At 41.8% G+C, this 19,014-nt stretch overlaps 1 long non-coding RNA gene across 2 annotated transcripts; it reads right to left on the bottom strand.

The window, feature by feature from the left end:
- Nucleotides 1-2,766: 2,766 nt before the first annotated feature.
- On the bottom strand, nucleotides 2,767-15,863 carry LOC130544710 (uncharacterized). Of its 2 annotated transcripts, XR_008961202.1 has the most exons (6): nucleotides 15,791-15,863; nucleotides 15,166-15,266; nucleotides 11,814-14,999; nucleotides 5,785-5,886; nucleotides 4,305-4,402; nucleotides 2,767-3,053 (listed from the first exon to the last, which is right to left on the bottom strand). It is a non-coding gene; the product is annotated as an uncharacterized LOC130544710 (long non-coding RNA). The 2 variants fall into 2 exon arrangements; XR_008961201.1 differs by having other exon boundaries at nucleotides 11,814-15,266.
- Nucleotides 15,864-19,014: the final 3,151 nt, after the last annotated feature.

The following is a 19,014-nucleotide window of genomic DNA, read 5'->3' as shown; positions in this document are numbered from 1 at the left end:
GGAACACATTCTTTTGGAAATAGGATACTCACAGATAAAAATGCAGGCACAGACCCATACTAGCTGAAATGAAGCGAATTTTCACTGTACCTACCAGCATTTCTCCCCCACCCCACACCCCCTGAACTTAACAGCACCAAAATCTCCTTTCCAGACTGTCTGAAAGATAGAGTCCAAATCTATTCTTCACTGATCATATTCGATCTTTAATCTTGACTGCCGTTATTTTATAACATTCAAATCAGAGACGGTCATGTTTTCTTCATGTAAGTTTCTCTTCATGCTCTAGAATTTTATATTCTGTGCTACGATTCACTATTTTAAAGCCACATGGTGCTAAAGTTTAAATTTTAGAGCTTGTCTACTTTATTACATACAACTTGAAAGGCTTTCCTTCCTTTTTTCTATTTCCTCCTCTTGACTGAAATAGATATATTAAATTAAATCAAAGCAAGCTACGAGCACCTGACAATGAAAAAATATATTTGAGGCAGTCAACAAACAGTGATGTCTGTGACAGTATGTCAGTAGAAATGATGGCTTCATAGTCAAAGCTTTGAGTGTCCACGAATTGCCATGAACTCTTCTTCAGAGTTGGGTGCCACTGATGGTGGTGATGCTTTCGTTAACATTTACTGACTTCTTATCAGGATGCAAATATATGTTCGAATTAGGCTTTCTGGTCGTCATCTCAATCGTTGTGATTCAATTATAAAGTAGGTACTCTTATCAACCATATATTGTACATGAGGAGATCAAGGCTGGACAGACATGGGAATGCAAAGGACTATGGATAGTGACAAGTTCCCACCAGTTCCCACCAGCCCTCCCCTCTGCCCCTGGCAGCTCAGTGGTGACATGAAAAGGTCTGTGTTAATAGCCGGGGAAAATTCTAGTTCAGTCTTGCATCTGGGTTTCAAGATTTTAAAGCTTATGAAAGGAAAGGATAAATGACTGGCAGAGTTCATATTCAAAGAGGAGACTAAGTGTGAAGGGCTACAGACTGGAAATGCGACTATGGTGTCAGCCACAGTGAGCCATCATATAGCACAGATGGGGCCACGCACTGTGGATTGAGTCAGGAAAGATGGGTCGGTGTGCCTTTCATTTTGAAACTCCCTATGTCCTGGGAATCCTGTGGCTCAAAAGAGACATCAGCTTAGAGAACACTAGCACATGGGCCCCGGGACCCTAGACTGCAAAGTGGATAACGAAGAAATGAGAGGAAATACTTTTTGGCTATTTACCTCTAAAGTCTAAAACTGTATCAACAGCTGCATGAAATCAGCAACTAATACCAAACATCACATTTACCTAAAACGTCCAAGCTAGAAGAAGTAGTGTCCCAACTATTAAGTTCTAAGCCTGACTTAGAGATCTTTGTGACAAGATACAAAGAAAGTGCAATCATTCATAGATGCTGGGCAGTTTCTTGAGCTAGTCCTCACATGATAAGTAAGGCATTTCATTTGTTATTTGTGACGCATATATTTGGGACTCAAATGAGGCATCAAACAATACTAAATGTTCTGTGAAGCAAGAGGAAAGCCAACAGCTTCTGACTTTTTTCTATCCTTTCTCCCTCATTTCAAAACAAAAATGTTAATATCACTCCAAGATCCGTAGCAGATGATTAGGTAATGAGAGATGGGGGTGGGGTGGGGGGGAGAATAGAGTCATATCAGCAAGAAAAGCACGCGTGATGGCCATGCATCGAGAGGCAGAGTGAGTGAGAGAACGAGTAATGGAGCCCAGCCATGCAGAGGATTTTATAGTTTACAGACGTTGTTCACATTTTTCTCACGAAGTCAGATGGAGAAAGAGCAGAAAAGCAGATGGTGTACAGGTCAAAGCAGAGAGAAAGACACTCAAACATCCAGTGCCTCATCTACCTAAACTTACATAGACAGCATTTGGAACAATCAGAATCCAAGTAAGACCAAGAAGCAAGAAAAATGCTTTTCTCATATACTGGGTTAGTAAGTGGCTAATTTCGTATTGTTATTTTCATCAACATTGTGAGCAGAAGGCCTTCGTTTGTGAATAAGAGATTTGGAGGATTCTGCATTTCCCTTTTATTTGGTGGTTCCATAGACCACGAGATAAATCTCGATAAATCCTTAGGATAAATCTTGATCAATCTGAACGAAAATCAGAATTTCAGCCATTACTTTCTGCTGTCTTTCTTTGCTCTCATAAACCAGAGGTGACAAAATTTTGACAATGTACATATTAGGTCCTCTACATACCGATTCTTGGGCTTGGGGTCCAAGATTTTGTGCTGTAAACATGGGCTATCTATCATGTTTCATCTTTCTGCCTCCTAGACTTTACCTACAATAGTCACACCAAGGAAAACATAATACACCAAAGTTAGAAAGACAACTACTCTCTGGGTTTAGTCCCGTGGATGTGAGATCACGCTTGCTGGCAAAACCGCGTTTTGGTGTCTTTACCACTGTTCAACCAAACCATAAACATCAGGTGACACTTGTAGGTCCCCAGAGCCATGACCTTTTTGTGAGTTCTGTTGCAGGTAGGGTTATTGTTCTAGTCTACAGTAATTGACTAATGAATGCTCGATCCCAAGATGAATTCAAAGCCAGCCTTCAAATTCCAGGCCTAAGGAAGAAATTTAATTCTGGGGTTACTTCTGGAAATAAAGTGTCCTTTTGGTAATCTTGACTTATCTCAGGGTTTCTGAGAGTGATGACTGGAGTAAAGAGTGTATCAAAATAGTATTCACAAATTTAAGAACAAGTGATTGGATTAAAAGTTCATTTTTTTAATCTAAAAGTTTTTAAAAAGAAGGCATATAAGTAACTTCCAGAACTCTCCTTTCACAGTCAGACATATTAAATTTTTGAGTGCTTTTTAAAAAAATAAAACTTTTCTTCCTCTGGGCGTTATTGATTTATTTTTTAGAAGACAAGTGTATGTCCATGCCCCAAGGGGGTAGAATTTAGTGATTTCCAAGGCTTCTTCCTCCCTCAGATGGAAATTTTTTCTCCTGAGTATTTCTTGAGTGCCATGTGGGTCATTATAGATTCTTGCTGCAAAAAGGGTCAGAGCATCCCAGTGAGAATATGTTTAAAAAAAAAATGTACCAACCATCATAATAATTCCCTGTTTCTTTTTCCCAAATCACTCAGATTGACCAGAAAGCCAGAGCCCTGGGCTCCACCTAATAAGTCATCTGACTTCCAGATGAGATCCTAATGTTGAAAATTTGCAGTGCTTAGCTAAACAAGGAAGACCCCACCAATGTGCTTGGGAAAGTCTTGGAAGTAAAAAGCCTCCTTGGCATTAAAAAAAAAAAAAAAAAGATTCAAGTGAAAAACGCAACAGGAAGCAGAAACATGAGCAGTTTGTTCTCAGGCACTTGTCTTTGGGTGGATTTGGGTTGGGGGTCACAGAGCCAGTGGGCCGGCATCGGGTTGTTTGAATGGGAAATTTCAGGGCTTTGCAAACAAGCCATCAAAGAAGCGTGACTCAATGCGCGAGGAATCATTGGAAACCATCAGAGCTAGAGATTAACCACTAGGAAACTGGCCCATGTTTGCAAAAGGTGGCCAGGCCGTCCAAATAGCACAGAACCACAGCCTCCACTGCCAACCGGGGGACATTCCGTTTAGTACGGGCTGCCACTACCCCAGGAATGTTCCAGTATGTTCCAGTATTCTTTCCCACGGCTTCCATAATTCAAGCTTCCACGGGTGAAGAACTTAATTCTGCATCATTTTACTATTTAAATTGAGGACTTGTTCTTGGATGTGCAGGGTGGCCCAAAGACAGCACAAATGCTAAAGGTTGACACAAGAGGGAGCACTTGTAACTTTGAAATAACAAAAACCACCGTGTCCCCCTTTAAATAGTAGAGCTTTGTTTATTTATTTTTTTTAAAAAACAGCTCTTTTTACAGCTGCACACAGCACCAGATGTTCTCGCTGTGCGGTTCGGGCATAGAAAACCCTTGGAGGCCCCACGCTCATGTTTGTTTCTAGAACTCCCACCTACTCTCTCCCTTTCCTTATTGTTTACGAGAAAAAAAACCATTCTTCTTCCCGCCAGGCGACTTGGAAGGCTGTGTAGGAAGGCTGTGTAATCCCTTCAGGGTAGAAAAAATAAACGCAAGCAAGCTAGAAAGGAGATGGTGGAATAAGGGTAAGAAACTGGTAAATCCTAAATCAGGAGAAGAAGCCATCAGGGAAGAATCTGGAAAGTGAGGTGGAGGAAATGACTGCGTTTTGTGAAGACAGTTGGCTGCAAAGTGAATACAACAAAACAAAAAAACCCCAACTTACCCAAACCGGAACTATTATGCCTTTTGTTTCCGATATGCAAAACATGAAGTTTGATAGGCTTTGTTTTTCCATCAAGACAATTTATTTTCATGCTACAGCTGCAGACAGAAAGGGGAAATATTAAGACAATGAGGAATCCAGGTGTCAGGTCACATGGCTTTACTATTAGGTCCGGCCACGTGCAATCACCAATATTCAACTTCTTGACCTACCGAACTGGCAATTTCATACAGTTCATCTTTTTTTTTTTTTTTTAATGGGCCTTGGTGTTTTTTTTTTTTTTAATTTTTAATTTAAAGTCAGTTCAGTTAACATATATAGTTTCAGGGGTAGAATTTAGTGATTCATCAGTTGCGTATAACACTCAGTGCTCATTCCACCCAGTGCCCTCCTTAATGCCCATCCCCCAATCACCCCATCCCCCCACCCACCTCCCCTCCAGCAACCCTAGTTCATCTTCATATATTTGTGAATGAGACAAGACTGGGTATACTGGGTAGAGTGTGTACAATGGCCACCTGGGTCACAAAGGGATCTTAACCAGTTTGGTTATTACAGTGATTAACTTCCTTCTGGTAACTATCACAGTGAAGATTCTGTCTTGGCCCATGCTAGATCTGACTTGTTTTTGGATAGCCCATGAGCTAGGAGTGATTTTTATATTTTTAAAGAATTGTAGAGAAAAAAAAAGAATATGCAACGGAGACCATATGTAGCCTGCGAAGCCTAAAATATTCACGATCTGACCCTTTAGAGAAAAAAATGTGTGACCAACAGAGTCCCCAGGAGCACCCAGCACCCACACTGCTTTTTCTTGACTCGTCTTATTTTATTTTTTGCTCTTATTGTGATAATCCCAACCTAGTATCTACTGAAAACCAACCACATGTCAAGCACCGTACTAACCAGGTATATGTTAATCTATGTTAACCAAACCGTGGAAGTAGGGACTATTATTATCACCATATATGCAACTGGGAAGAGCTAGAACAGGGATTTGAGACCAGGGACCCGACTTTTGCCAACGTAAGATGTAATACGATTTCCTTCTGGTGTGATTTCAGACTTTTTGTCACCTATATTCTGACAAATGCCTGTAGGGGCCAAGGGCAAACTGCGCAAGTGGACCCCTTGGGCATAAAGATAATTTCGAGTTAAAAGTAATCAAAACCCAGCAGATGCAGGAAAAGCTCTCTGTCTCCCCCTCAACTGCCGAAATTTGCATCAGAAAGGAAAGCCTGTCCCATTAACCGAGACTCCCCTTTACCTAACAAACTTATTGGGCATAATAGGGCAACCCTGTTTTTCCAAACATCTCCTTTCTCCTTCCTGTTAATGGCCTACCTCCCCTTTGTATCCTCAGACCCTACCCCTCTCCTTAGCTCCTAAAAGCTTCTTGTTGCCTCGATGCCTTTGGAATTTCGAGTCTGTGTGGATTCCCCGCACATATGCCCATTACATTTGATTTTCTCCTGCTTACCTGCTTCATGTTGGTTTGATCCTAAGTCCAGATAGAAGGACCACAGGGCAGAGGAAGGTCTTCCTCCTCGACTGTACATACTAGTGCTTTGTAAAGTGGGAGCTGAGGAAGGGAGAGAAATTAACTTTCTAAAGCAAATTAGATATTTTATCCATTTGCATCTCAGTTGTTATGTGAACGTATTTGACTTAGTGTTTAATTCAGCAGTTGAACAAATATTCACCAGGTGATGATGTTGTCTTGGATCTTTGAGAGCTTTAGGGCCTTCTGATCCTCATCACGTAAAAAGAAACGAACCAAATTGTATAATGAAGGAATCGAGAGCCCAGCAGAGTGGTTATCTTAGGTTGGCTCTGACTCCCAGAGTATGACTGGTTGTCTTCTCATCGAGTATTCTTGGGATTAATGGTGCACTTAATGCATTTAGCACTGACCTGCATTTAGTCTCCTCTTCATGGCTTCCAAAAAAAAAAAGAAAAAAGAAGCGTGTGACCCATCCGAAGAACTACTGGTTGAGATCAGGAGGGGTTAAGCATTGATGGTCAGGGAGCCTCTCCTGTACCTTTTGCTGAAGCCTTAGTCCGCCTGTATTGAGACTCTTGGGTAGAAGGAACAGCTATGTTGGGAACATGGTCAAAATGCTGCATTTTCTTCAAATAGACTTATCATTTCTGGGTTGTATGTGTGTGTGTGTGTGTGTGTGTGTATGTGTGTGTCTAGCTTTGTAAAGCATCTGGGGTTTTTATTCTTTTCTTTTTTTTTTAAAAGATTTTTATTTATTTATTTGAGAGAGAGTGAGTGAGAGAGCAGAGCAGGGGTAGGGGCAGGGGCAGAGGGAGAGGAAGCAGACTCCCTGCTGAGCGGGGAGCCCCATGTGGGGCTCGATCCCAGGTCCCTGGGATCATGACCTGAGCTGAAGGGAGACGCTTAACCGACTGGCCACCCAGGCGCCCCATGGGTTTTTTTATTCTGAAAAATAGAAGGTGGAGGTCTATTTTTACTTTCTCAACAATTTTTGGAATGAATCTGGTTCCAGACAATTTCTCCAGCACTGTTGACCAAACATTCTATCTTGTCCCCATGAGGAAAAACTCTTACCTGTGTAGAAATACGTGTGTAAGAGAAAGTTCACAGTTGCTTTCATAGTAATAAAATAAAGAACTTAATTCAAATGTCTGTCATGACTTAGATGTGTTTTAATGGTGTTTGTGCTGCTTTGGCTTCATTGAGGGTCTTGAATCCATAGCCTAATACTTGAGTCGGGTTGGGAGAATTCTCTGTCTTCATCCAAGTACTGTTTCTGCCCCATTCAGTCTCTCCTTGGATTCTGGGAATTGCTGTTATATATATGGTAAACCAGTTGACTACATCGCATGTATTTCTTGGGCTCTGTTCCATCTTTCCTTTCTTCTTCTCTTTTTGTGCTTTAGTTTGAATATTTTCTGATGACTTGTCTGTGAGTCCACTAATTCACAAATAGAGGTGTTTCCAAACCCCTCTGACTCATCAGACTTTGCAAGGATAGCGTAGCTGCTGAAATCCATTAGTAATTCAGTCTGCCTCTGCTGCTTCCCACTAGATTTCTTGGAGGGCCAGTCTACACAGCCGTTGAGCTATACACCAACGATTTCAGGATCATTGGTGTGTAGAATTGGAGGTTCACGCTTTGTGGTTCCTTCCTGTCCAGGATTAATTTCCAGTCACTTATCGGAGCCATGAATCCTGAACTCTGTCTCCTAAATTCAGTATGACTGTTAACTTTCTGCTTAGGCTCTATTCCCAGAATTGGAAAATATTTCCCTTAGGGGAAAAGCTGGATAAATATGGAGCATGTCTAATGTGCACCCCTTCTTTCAAGAGTCACAGCCAATCCAGTTTTTGTATGCTGTAGTTGTCCTCCACTGCCTTTGAATAGCCCCCACCCCGACCTCCAAATTTCATAATTGTTATCATCAGGAAGGTTACTTTGACAAAACTATCTTGTCTTGATTGCAGCTGACATACGCTGCTAAGGATTTGTGCATTGCACTCAGAAGAGTAAGATAGGACTTTAAAAGTTGACATGATCCATGATGTAGTGACTCAAATAAGTAAGTGGAATGACAGCATTTTGGGTTGGTATTAGCTTCCGATTTCGAGGTTGATGCCATTTTGAATATGTATGAGAGGCTGGAAAGCACATGACTTGGGACTTTGGGTTCCTTGGGCAGGAAAGAGCACTACGGGGCAGCAACCTGTCCCCAGTGCAGAGACTAAGTGCATTTGTATCACATATGTTGACACTTAAAAGCTGCCTCTAAATCTACAAGGCATTACACTTTTGCAATCCTCATCTGTTGGAACGCGCTTCCAGCCAGGGCCTGCCAAAAAGCTTGGGTCAGATTCTCGGAAGATGGAGACATTTGATGCCACCCAGGTGGTTGGAAATAGAAAGCAAGGATTTATTCATGCAGCGCCGCTGAATAGTAAGCTTCTAGAAGCATTCTGGAATTGGAAGTCCATGGGTATTTCAAAATCAGACCAAAGGATGGCACCCTTTGAAAATTTAGCTTGGTACATGAAAAGAAAAAAATACAGGAAAGTGTTCTCTATGTCGATTTCAGAAGTGTAAGGCAGAGAAAAGAGCAACACTGTATTAATGACCTTAAAGAACATCTTAATGGTTGTTGGAGGGACTTTTGTTGTTGTTAAGCTGTTTTCAGTTTTGAAAAATTGGCAAAGGAATCTCATGCATTTTTCTGGGAAAGTTGGAGACATTTTACCACGTTCTCGAGAAAGTTGCAAACAAAGCCTTTTTTGTTGATGTACATAACAAGATGGAGTCTGAGGCTTTTTTCTTTTCTTTTTGTTTCATTCTTTCTTTCCTAGGTAATAATAGCTACTAGATAAAGAGGCAGGAAGTAAAATAAGGCTCTAAACCATGAAATTTTCTGCACCAATGTTACATGTAGGTGTAGTGAGTTGACTTTCTAATACCTGGCATTAAGGTTAATTATTTCTTCCCATCATAAACCAAGAAGGCCCAGTGTAGGAATTTAATTAAAATCCTACTATGCTTAGAAGTTGTAATGCATGGGAATATTTTTTCCTGTTCTTTTTTTATGATGCTTCCTCAAAAGTAGTGATGTTACTCTAAGTAGAAGTGAGGTTTAGTTTGTTGGATAGAAGAAGAGGAGGAAAAGAGGTAACTCTAGGGAAAAGGGTGATTTTTTTTTACAAACAATGTTTCTTTTTTTGATTTAAGATTTTATTTATTTATTTGTCAGAGAGTAAGACATAGCACAAGCAGGGGCAGCAGCAGGCAGAGGGAGAAGCAGGCTCCCTGCTGAGCAAGGAGCCTGATGTGAGGCTCGATCCCCGGACCCTGCCCAGGCATCCCAAAGGGTGATTTTCATTAGCAAGAGAGTCCTATATGGAGTTACAATGGAACGGAGAGGCCATGAAGGAGATGGGCCTTATGTACATCCTCACGGGAGGAACCATATTCCAAGGACTTGGCCCAAACACCTGCAAGTGGCCTACGATAGGAGACTCTGCCTAGTGACAGCCTCGGCAACCAGTTATATCATATTTGGTCAAGATTAGCCTTCTGCAGCCATCACCATTCAAAGTCTCTGTAAATGACACCTACAAGCATTCCCTTTTGTCTTTAAAAACCCTTGACCAGGACCCCTGGGTGGCTCAGTCGGTTAAGTGTGTGCCTTCGGCTCAGGTCATGATCCCAGGATCCTGGGATGGAGCCCTGTGTTGGGCTCCTTGCTCAGCAGGGAGTCTGCTTCTCCCTCTGCTTGTGCTCTCCCTCCACTCTTCCTCTGACAAATAAATAAATAAAATCTTAAACAAAACAAAACAAAACACAAAACCCTTGACTCGTTCCTGGAGGGAATGGGACTGTTGGGGTTACCGCCCAATTCTGCATTCCCCAAATGGTAATTCTGAGGCCCCAAATAAGGGCTTTGTTTTTATTTTAGCTCTGCCTCTTTTCTCCATGAATAAATCACATGAAGAGCCCCCTTTCCTCAAACCACTCGCCCTGGTGCATTCCTGAGTTTGCTTATCCTCTTCTCCAGGATTCTAGCTTCTGATGTTTCTGCTCTTTTTTCTGTTTGATTTTCTGGACTTAGTCGCCTAACTCTCTTTTCCTAGTGGCAAGCCATAATCTAGAATTCTCTCTCTATGATAATATATACAACAATGTTATTAATTATATTAGTTGTATTATGCATATAATTACATACATCTGTAATTATATATTATAAAATTTATATATTATATATATTATATTTATATATTACATATTATATTACATATTATATGTATTACATATTGTAATATATGTAATATATATTATATATAATGTATATATTATAATTTTATGTAATATATGTACTATTTTATGTATTTTGTATAATAGTATATACAATTCTAAATTATGGCTTATAACCAGGAAAGATAAATGGATGTTAAGTCCAAAGAATGAAGTAAAATTTCCATATATTCTATACAAATATATATAAAATATTAACATGCATAAAACAAGGATAACTTTTATCTGCTTCTTATAAATTTGATAGAATTTATCCCTAAACCTATCTGGAACCGGGCCTTTCTGGGTGTAAAGGATTCAATTATTATTTCAACATCATTAATGATTTTTTAAAAGATTGATTTATTTATATTAGAGGGTGAGGGCAGTGCAGAGTGAGAGAGACAGAGATTCCTCAAGCAGACTCACTGCAGAGCAAAGAGCCTGACATGGGGCTCAATTCCAGGACCCCAAGATCATGACCTGAGCCCAAATCAAAAGTCAGTCCCTCAACCCACTGAGCAACCCAGGTGCCCCACATCATTAATGATTATTATTCTATCCAATTTGTTTTATTGATCCTTGCCTGTGTCAATTTTGGCATCTCCGATAATTTTTCCAAAGATTCTAGGGTTCCGTTCTCTTTCATTTGTTAAGAAATTCATGCTAATTCAATATGACCCATACATATATTTACGTTTTGCTATCAATTAATGCTATCACGTCAATATTCTGTCCTACAAAAGATGTGTCTTTATTTAGTCTAGCCTCTGTGGGTCTCACCTTCTCCCTTGTTGGCATCCTGAGTATAGTTCTGCAGCGTGATGAATAAAGTTGGGGTGAGGGGTTTTCGTGCTCGTTTAAGCAAACATAAGGTCCATGAGGTCACTGACTTGGTCTTACTTCTGCTATCTCGCTTCCTCCAGCATTATTTTTCTCTTCTGCTCTAACACGTCCTCCAAGAATGTGTCAAGAAAGTGTTTGGTAGACTCTGAAAGGTCTTGGGGGTCTGAGAATGTCTTTATCTCAGTGTCACATTTAAATGGTAGTTCAGCTGGTATAAAATTCTAGCTTCAGAGCTTCTTTTTTGTTCAACCCAATGAAAACACCGCCCCATTCCTAGTCTATGTCCAATATTCCCATTGAAAGATTTTTAACAATATCATCTTTATACGTCTGTGGTTGATCTGCTTTCCCTCTTACGGTGCTTTAAATTTTTCTTTCTGTGTTTGATGTCCTGAAATGTCATGACAATGTACTTGACTTTGAGTTCATTTTTCTCATCTCTCCTGTTTAGCGCTTTACGCACGTTAATTTTGAAGCTTTTGTGTTTCTTTTTTTAATTTTTTAAAAAGATTTTATTCATTTATTTGACAGAGAGACAGTGAGAGAGGGAGCACAAGCAGGGGAGTGGGGGAGGGAGAAGCAGCCTTCCCGCTGAGCAGGGAGCCTGACACAGGGTTAGATCCCGGACCCCGGGATCATGACCTGAGCCGAAGGCAGACGCTTAACGACTGAACCACCCAGGCGCCCCTATGTGTTTCTTTAATTCTGGAAATTTTCAATTGGTATTTCTTCACGTATTTTCCCCTGTGTTAATTTTTTCCTTCTTAGGCAGACCCTATTCGATTATTCTGATGCTTTTCATCTTGCAAATGCCTCAGGTTTCATTTTGTTTATTTTCTTCTGGAACTTTGGGTGAGAGCTCTTTGATTTGACTCACTGTGTTTCAGGGGAATCCCATGTGGGGTGCTGGAGACTGAAGTCTGAGATCAGGGTACAGGGGTGGTTAGGCTCTGGTGAGGGTCCTCCTCCTGGTTAGTGCAGAGCCATCTTCTCTCTGCCCGCATGGCCTTTTCTTGGCACCTGCTTGTGGGGGGGAGAGAGGGAGAGTGAGAGTAAGAGAGAGAGGGGGAGGGAGATCTCTCTCTCTCTCTCTTTTTTAAAAGATTTTATTTATTTGAGAGAGAGAGAGAGAGCACAGTAGGAGAGGGAGAGGGAGAAGCAGACTCCCCAGTGAGCAGAGTCTGACATGTGGCTCCATCCCCGGACCCTGAGATCATGACCTGAGTTGACTGAGCCACCCAGGTGCCCTGAGAGGTATCTCTCAGGTATAAGGCCACCTCCGATCTCATCAGGGCCCCACCCTTATGACGTCATTTAACCTTAACTACCTCCTAAAAGGCCCATCTCTAAATACAGTTGTATTGGGGGTTAGAGCTCCATATATGAATTTGGTCTGGGGGAGACACAATTCAGCCCACAGCACCATCTTTTATAATGCATGCATTTGGAGATAATAGAGACAGTAAATATCTTTAAAAATAATACTATATTGATTCTGTTAACTTCTCTTAAGCTGTGGTATAGATCTGCCGAGGGTCATTAGCTTGAAATTTGGCCTATTTTGTACTGAACTGTGTTTGTCCTCAAAGAGCATAACTTTAGTTGTTGTGGAGGTTACTTAAAATTTGTAACAGTAAAACTATGTCATTGGCAGAGAGAAGAATGCTTATCTTTGGATTTGCTAGGGCAGAGGTCATGCTTTAGAAATTGCAACATCTGTGCACCATTTCCAAGTCCCAGGAAGTGTGAAGGGATTTGAAATTAAACCATACACAAGGGTGGTTCTGTCACTTAGCTTTTTTTTTTTTTAAAGAGTGTTTTTTCTTTTTTTAATTTTATTTATTTATTTGACAGAGAGAGAGACAGCCAGCGAGAGAGGGAACACAAGCAGGGGGAGTGGGAGAGGAAGAAGCAGGCTCCCAGTGTAGGAGCCCGATGTGGGGCTCAATCCCAGGACTTTGGGATCACGCCCTGAGCCGAAGGCAGATGCTTAACGACTGAGCCACCCAGGCGCCCCTGCCACTTAGCTTTTGAGCCTAGGGAAAACTTCAATGAAAACTTGTTGAGCTAAGCCTCAGTTTACTCATCTTTAAAGGATGGAGAATTACTCTTGTTTATTGGGTGACGTTGGTAATCCAGTAACATATGGACGCTCTTAATGTAATATAAAGAGTTTTACATATCAGTGGTAGGAGTAGGAATCCATATTTCCTGTATCAAGAGAAACTAAGGAAAGCCTTTTCTTGTGTTGAATTCCTTCATCTTTTATAAGAGTTTCATCCCTCTCCAAATTCAAATACAGAGGCTATTCTGCTCCTTGTTCAAGATTTGCCATTCAGAGGGTTTAATGACCAAGTTTCTGGGAACCAGGCCAAATGCCTAGGACAACCCTCTCGTATCATTCTAGCTTATTCCCTCAAAGTTTTAGAAATGAAGAAAGAGATCTTTTCGGCTAGTGAATTTAAATCTAATATTTTTATAAAACTATTCCTTCTCTGAAGCCGGGTCTCAGAGAATCTCGGCTCTACAGTAAGTTCAGAGGAATGAGTATCACAATAGGGAAAAAGACGTAGCAAATCGCTGACATAGAGCACAGACTATGAGTGTTCTAGACATTCTAGATGCACACCTAAATGTTTAAATTGTGACAAAATACACGTAATATAAAATTTGCCATCTTCACCATTTTTACGTATACAGTTCAGCAATACCCGTGATGCCCCGCAACCATCACCACCTTCCGTCCCCACAACTAACTTTTCATCTGGCCAAATTGAAACTCTGTACCCATTTCACACTCACCTCCCATTCCTCTTCCGCCATCTTGAAGCAGAGGGGATTTGGAGCCCAGACAATCTGAGAGTGGCTTCTTTCTAGCTTTGTGACCCCACAACCTTGCCAGACCTTGGTTTTCTCTTCCATCCCACTCACCTGCTGGGTTGCTGTGGAGCTCAAGGAGATGTTGTAGGTGCTCTCCTGCATCCTAATATTCCTTACACACAGTCTGTAGAAGCAGCAAGTCACATGCAGCTGTGAGCAATGTTTGAAATGAACCAAACTAAAGGTCCTGTCTAACAGAATCTAAACTTCGCTGTCAAGCAGGTCACAGCTCCCTGAGTATCTGTTCTATCCCTCCTGCTACAGAGATTTCAGACACTGATGGATGGGTTGGTTTAATGATTTTTCCAGGATAGTAAATCCATGTTCAGAGAAGGTTAATAAATCCATTGACCACGACCATACAACTACTTATGAACCCCACCAGGATTAAAACCCAGAGTGGCCTATCATCAAGCTGGTGGTCTCCCCACCGCCCCGAGCTGCTGGAGCACTCACCAAACACTGAGTGAGGGGACAGTGGACCTAGAAAACTCAGTCCCTTTCCTCGATTTCCTCACAATTTTATGAAGAAGACACATTACAGATACTTAATGCAAACCAAGGAAGAGAGCAGAACAACCCACCATCAGATGTTTCACCGCCTTGTCCCAACGAGTGTGTCATCAATGAGAATTCAAGGAAGAAAAATACATTGTGGGCTACGCAGAACTGACAAAGCCTTTTATAGGTAGTTACACCTTTGAGCTTGATTTTGGAGAAAAAAGCACAATTTGGAGAAGAAAGATAATCTAGTTAAGGAGAAGTCAAAGAGTGTAAGAGCTCATAATGATTCTGCAGTAATATTAAGGAACGTGTTCTGAGTCTACAGCAAAGCTAGAGCAGAACACCTGGTTCTTATGCTAATGAGGTTTTAATCCAGGTAAGAAAAAAAAAATGGTCTGTAAGAAACAATTCAAGACCCCATTACGTCACTGAATATATTTCTTGGACAAAATAAGTCCATTATTTATTTGCACCATTCCGAAGAAAAGGCAGTTCTGATCCTAGAACAACCTTCTAAACATAACTATGACAATAATATCATCTCAAATCCTCCCCAAGATGACCCATTTCCCCCTTTCCTACCAGCATCCTTCCAGCACAGCCATTTGCAAGACACTTGGAGACTCAAGAGGGACTTTCAAAATGTCTCTTTGGTTCGCTGAACTATGAAGCCCATTTTCTGCATAAGAAAAAGGCAGTCAGAGCTTGAGTGTGAGCTGGGATGGGATCTGACGCCTCCGGCGCCTGCGAGTTGCCATGGCAACAATATGGCGGAACTGGAAATGATCCTGTAAAGTATCATTTTCAGTGCCCCTTTTAATCAGTTTTTTTTGCAATCCTTTTACCTGTATGTCTTCCCAGCGTGGATCTTTCAAGAGAGTTGTGACGGCAGTGTCTGCTCAGTCAAGTGTCTTCTCCAGTAGTATTTTGCATCCATCAACATTTGCTTGAGACACAAAGACAGACAAGCCACATTCACGACCTCAGCTGGGTTACATTCAGGCTGCACATGTTTCAAGGACTCAATGAATGAGGCTCATTACTAAGAACAATTCATGATTGCCACTTTTGGAAGAACATTGAACTGGCAAAGGTAGGTAGGTGGTAAGTTCAGAGGATGCTGATACCAGGAATATTGGTTGCATACATTTTAGAACAAAGAGTAGCAAGCAGCAAATGAAATGCTTTCTCCCAAGGGATGTTCCAGTGAGCCTTGGTCGCATAACCTGAGGGCTCAAATAAGACCTAATTGTAATATTACCTTCACACCTTTTAATTTCGATCCTACATCCCTTGATAGGAGAATGACCTGATAGGCCGTATCTTCTTGTTCGCAAAGTTTTCTTAAAGTTCATTTTGAAGCAAAACGGGATGATTGTTTTGTTCGACTGCCCCGTTTAATGAGAGTGACATAAATTTGGATTTGCAAACTTTCAAATTGCCCAAATCAGCTGGAGACGATGGACTTACCACTTCTATGCAGGACTGTGAGGCAAGATAGTAATAAAAAGAGCAGAGCTCTGATGTTTCTAGCCGATGTCAGTTAGAGATTTTTCAAAGCTGCAGCAAGTCAACAACTTAATAAGAAACATCACAAATATTTCATCTCTCCAGGGTATGTGCAAGAGTAAATTCCCACATCGGCAGAGAGACAAACAAAATGGTTTCTGATTTGAGCAACAGGAATCACAGCACAAGACAACCCCTTCCTTTGAAAGTGATTTTGGGAAGTTAAAGCAAATTATTATTACTTACCTGCCCCAAATGCTTGGGGCACTTTTTTTAAATTTTATTTTTATTTTTATATTTTTTATGTGAGGCTCTGAATCCTCAAATATAGTTGCATAAGTAAAAAATAATTTTTAAATGGATTTTTCTTTTAATTTAGGTTGAGAATTTGAGATTTTTTTTTTTTAAAGATTTTATTTATTTATTTGACGGAGACAGCCAGTGAGAGAGGGAACACAAGCAGGGGGAGTGGGAGAGGAAGAAGCAGGCTCCTAGTGGAGGAGCCTGATGTGGGGCTCGATCCCAGAACTCTGGGATCACGCTCTGAGCCGAAGGCAGACGCTTAACGACTGTGCCACCCAGAAGCCCCGAGAATTTGAGAATTGTATTTAATAAGATAACATGAGAGATCTATACTCTCCTTCAGTCTTATGGCCTTTTAGGGGAGAAAGGTGGTGGAGGGGAAAGGCTCCCAGGAAGAACTATTAGCCCCTTCTTCTTTGCTTCCCTAACAGGCTAGACACATATTAATTATAGCAGCCTTTACATTTTATTGGAGTCATGTATTCTTTTTGCATCTCTCCCATTCAGCTGAACTTCTCGAGGGCAGAGAGTAGTCTTATTGATCTTTGCATCCCCAGATTTTAGCATGTTCATGGCGCAGTACAAATTAATCGAATAAATGGAGCAAATGGCTGAAATATTGGGGAAGTAGAAGGAATGCTATAAGTACATATGAGCATGAATAGAAAGAGCCATGATCCCAATGACTCGGAAACTCATAAGAAACCTTGATGTTATGGAGACTTTTAACATTGTGTTGCGATTTTGCAAAAATAGCCATAGTGGATATTGACATTGCATGAAGACTAAGGCTACTTCATATGAGGTGGTTTTCCACTCCCAGATTTGTTAAGAACCTCCTGAAATGTAAGGCTTTGTGTGGGACCTCAGCGTTTATCCCCGCGTGCGGCCAAGGGCACCCAATGAGCGGTGAGGGACATAGGTCTCTGGTCCCAGAGGGTGGAGCCTGAGGCAGAGCCCAGTGGTGCCCACGGAAAGCCTTCGTCTTAGGTACTGTGCTAAAACAATCAAAAAGTCACTCATTTTAAGAGATTAATGGACCTAATATTAAAGGATTGAATTATGAATACCCGGCACAAAAGCACATCATCCCTTATCAGAAATAAAATGGTCCTATTCCTCTGAGCAAATGTTGCACGAGCCGTGGCCATCTGCCTTGGCCTGTCTTGTCTGTAAACAGCTGTAAGAGAAACTTAGCATGGAGCCAGGGATCCTTGAGCTCCAAGGAGGGAGCCGCTGTCTTTCCCCCCTTTCCGTTTTCCGGCCATGAGCACAGGTGTCTTGTCTGCATGACCGAAGTTGTCAAATGGCAGCTCTTGTCGCCGCGGGCTCCTCTCTCACGGTGCCGTCAGGTGGTACCGCAGTACAAAGAAATGACAAGGACGACTCCCCTGTTGGAGGCCCTTCTCGGGATCCGTAAGTTTGGAGTCAAACTGTCCATGCCCTTGAGTTCGTAATTTGTTCAGTTCCCAAGGGAGTTAATTTAACATCCAGTATTTTCTTAAGTGACAGTAGAGCAGAGCAAGGAGCAATAACGAGCCCTCCTAAAAGGAGACCAGCCAAGGAGGGAAGGCAGCCCCTCTGGAAGATTCCCATCGCTTTCCGAAACAGGAAGTCTTCCCAGTCCCTGGGGAATCCAGGCACGAAGCTGAGGCGAAGGTGCTGTTTTTGTATGTTTAGTGTGATGAAGAGAATCTCCCTGCCTGATGAAAAAACTAATAAGGCCCTAAGTCAGTAAGGTACTACTTTTGGCACATATCTCGAGAGTTCGGCACTCAAGGCTCACCTTCCTTCGGGCTCCCAATCTCCCGGGCAGCCCTGGAGACACGCACCTGTGCTGAAGTGACGAGCAGACTTATTATGAAGCTGAAGTAGGTTTTTGGGCTGCTCTGGTTCCGGGCTGCTCCACATGAGGTGGGTCTCGCTCTGGGTCAGCAGACGTGGCTGAAGGGAAATCCTGCTTTCCAAAATGGCTGCACACTTTTTGCACTCCGAACCCACTATTGTCACCAAAAGGTGCCAAGCCCCTCAGCTAAACTTGGTTTAAAAAAGCCTTGAGGTTTGTGTCATCTTTGAACAAGGCACACATTCCACCTTCTGCTGGACAAGCCCCTCAGTGCCGGGTCACCGGCAGCAAGGGCAGCAAGGTGAGTGCAGTGTCCAGGCAGACAGCGGGGGTGGGGGGGCACTGCCACACGTGTGCCACTTGCTGTGGGAGCTGGGCTGGGCCTGAACTCAGAATAAGAGGCAGCTACAACACATAGACACGTTCAGAGCAAGAGGTAAGAAGGGCCCAAATTCTTGATGAAGCTGACACAATGCTTCGATCATACTTGTAGATACACAACACTACTTTAATTTTTTAAAAAGATTTCACTTATTTATTTGACAGAGAGAGAGCACAAGTAGGTAAGCAGCACACAGAGGGAGAGGGAGAAGCAGGCTCCCACTGAGCAGAGAGCTCGATGCAGGACTCGATCTCAGGACCCTGGGCTCATGACCTAAGCCAAAGGCAGACACTTAACCGACTGAGCCACCCAGGCAATCCCAAATTTAATTTTTTAAAATACTATTTATCTCTAGCACTCTCGTCTCAGAAATCACAGCCCCTTTGGTCAGGAGCCATGCTTGCATCCTCAGAAAACCAGCTATTAAAATTATTCTTTGTCTAATTACATAGTAGTATAGATTACACTTATTGTGAACTCCAGACTGATGTAATTCCAATCGATGTTTAAAATGTGATCATTGACATACTAACCAAAATGACTATATTTGATGGAACTATTATGTCTCATATAAGGTGTTTTTGTTTTGTTTTGTTTTGTCCAAACAGCTTTCAAATCTATGGCCACAGTTAACAGGAAATACCCACTACTGGT

This window comes from Ursus arctos, unplaced genomic scaffold, assembly GCF_023065955.2.
Source record: "Ursus arctos isolate Adak ecotype North America unplaced genomic scaffold, UrsArc2.0 scaffold_24, whole genome shotgun sequence".
In the NCBI taxonomy this organism is placed as follows: domain Eukaryota; kingdom Metazoa; phylum Chordata; class Mammalia; order Carnivora; family Ursidae; genus Ursus; species Ursus arctos.
Note: the sequence above shows the minus strand (reverse complement) of the source record. Positions and strands in the feature narration are given on the sequence as shown.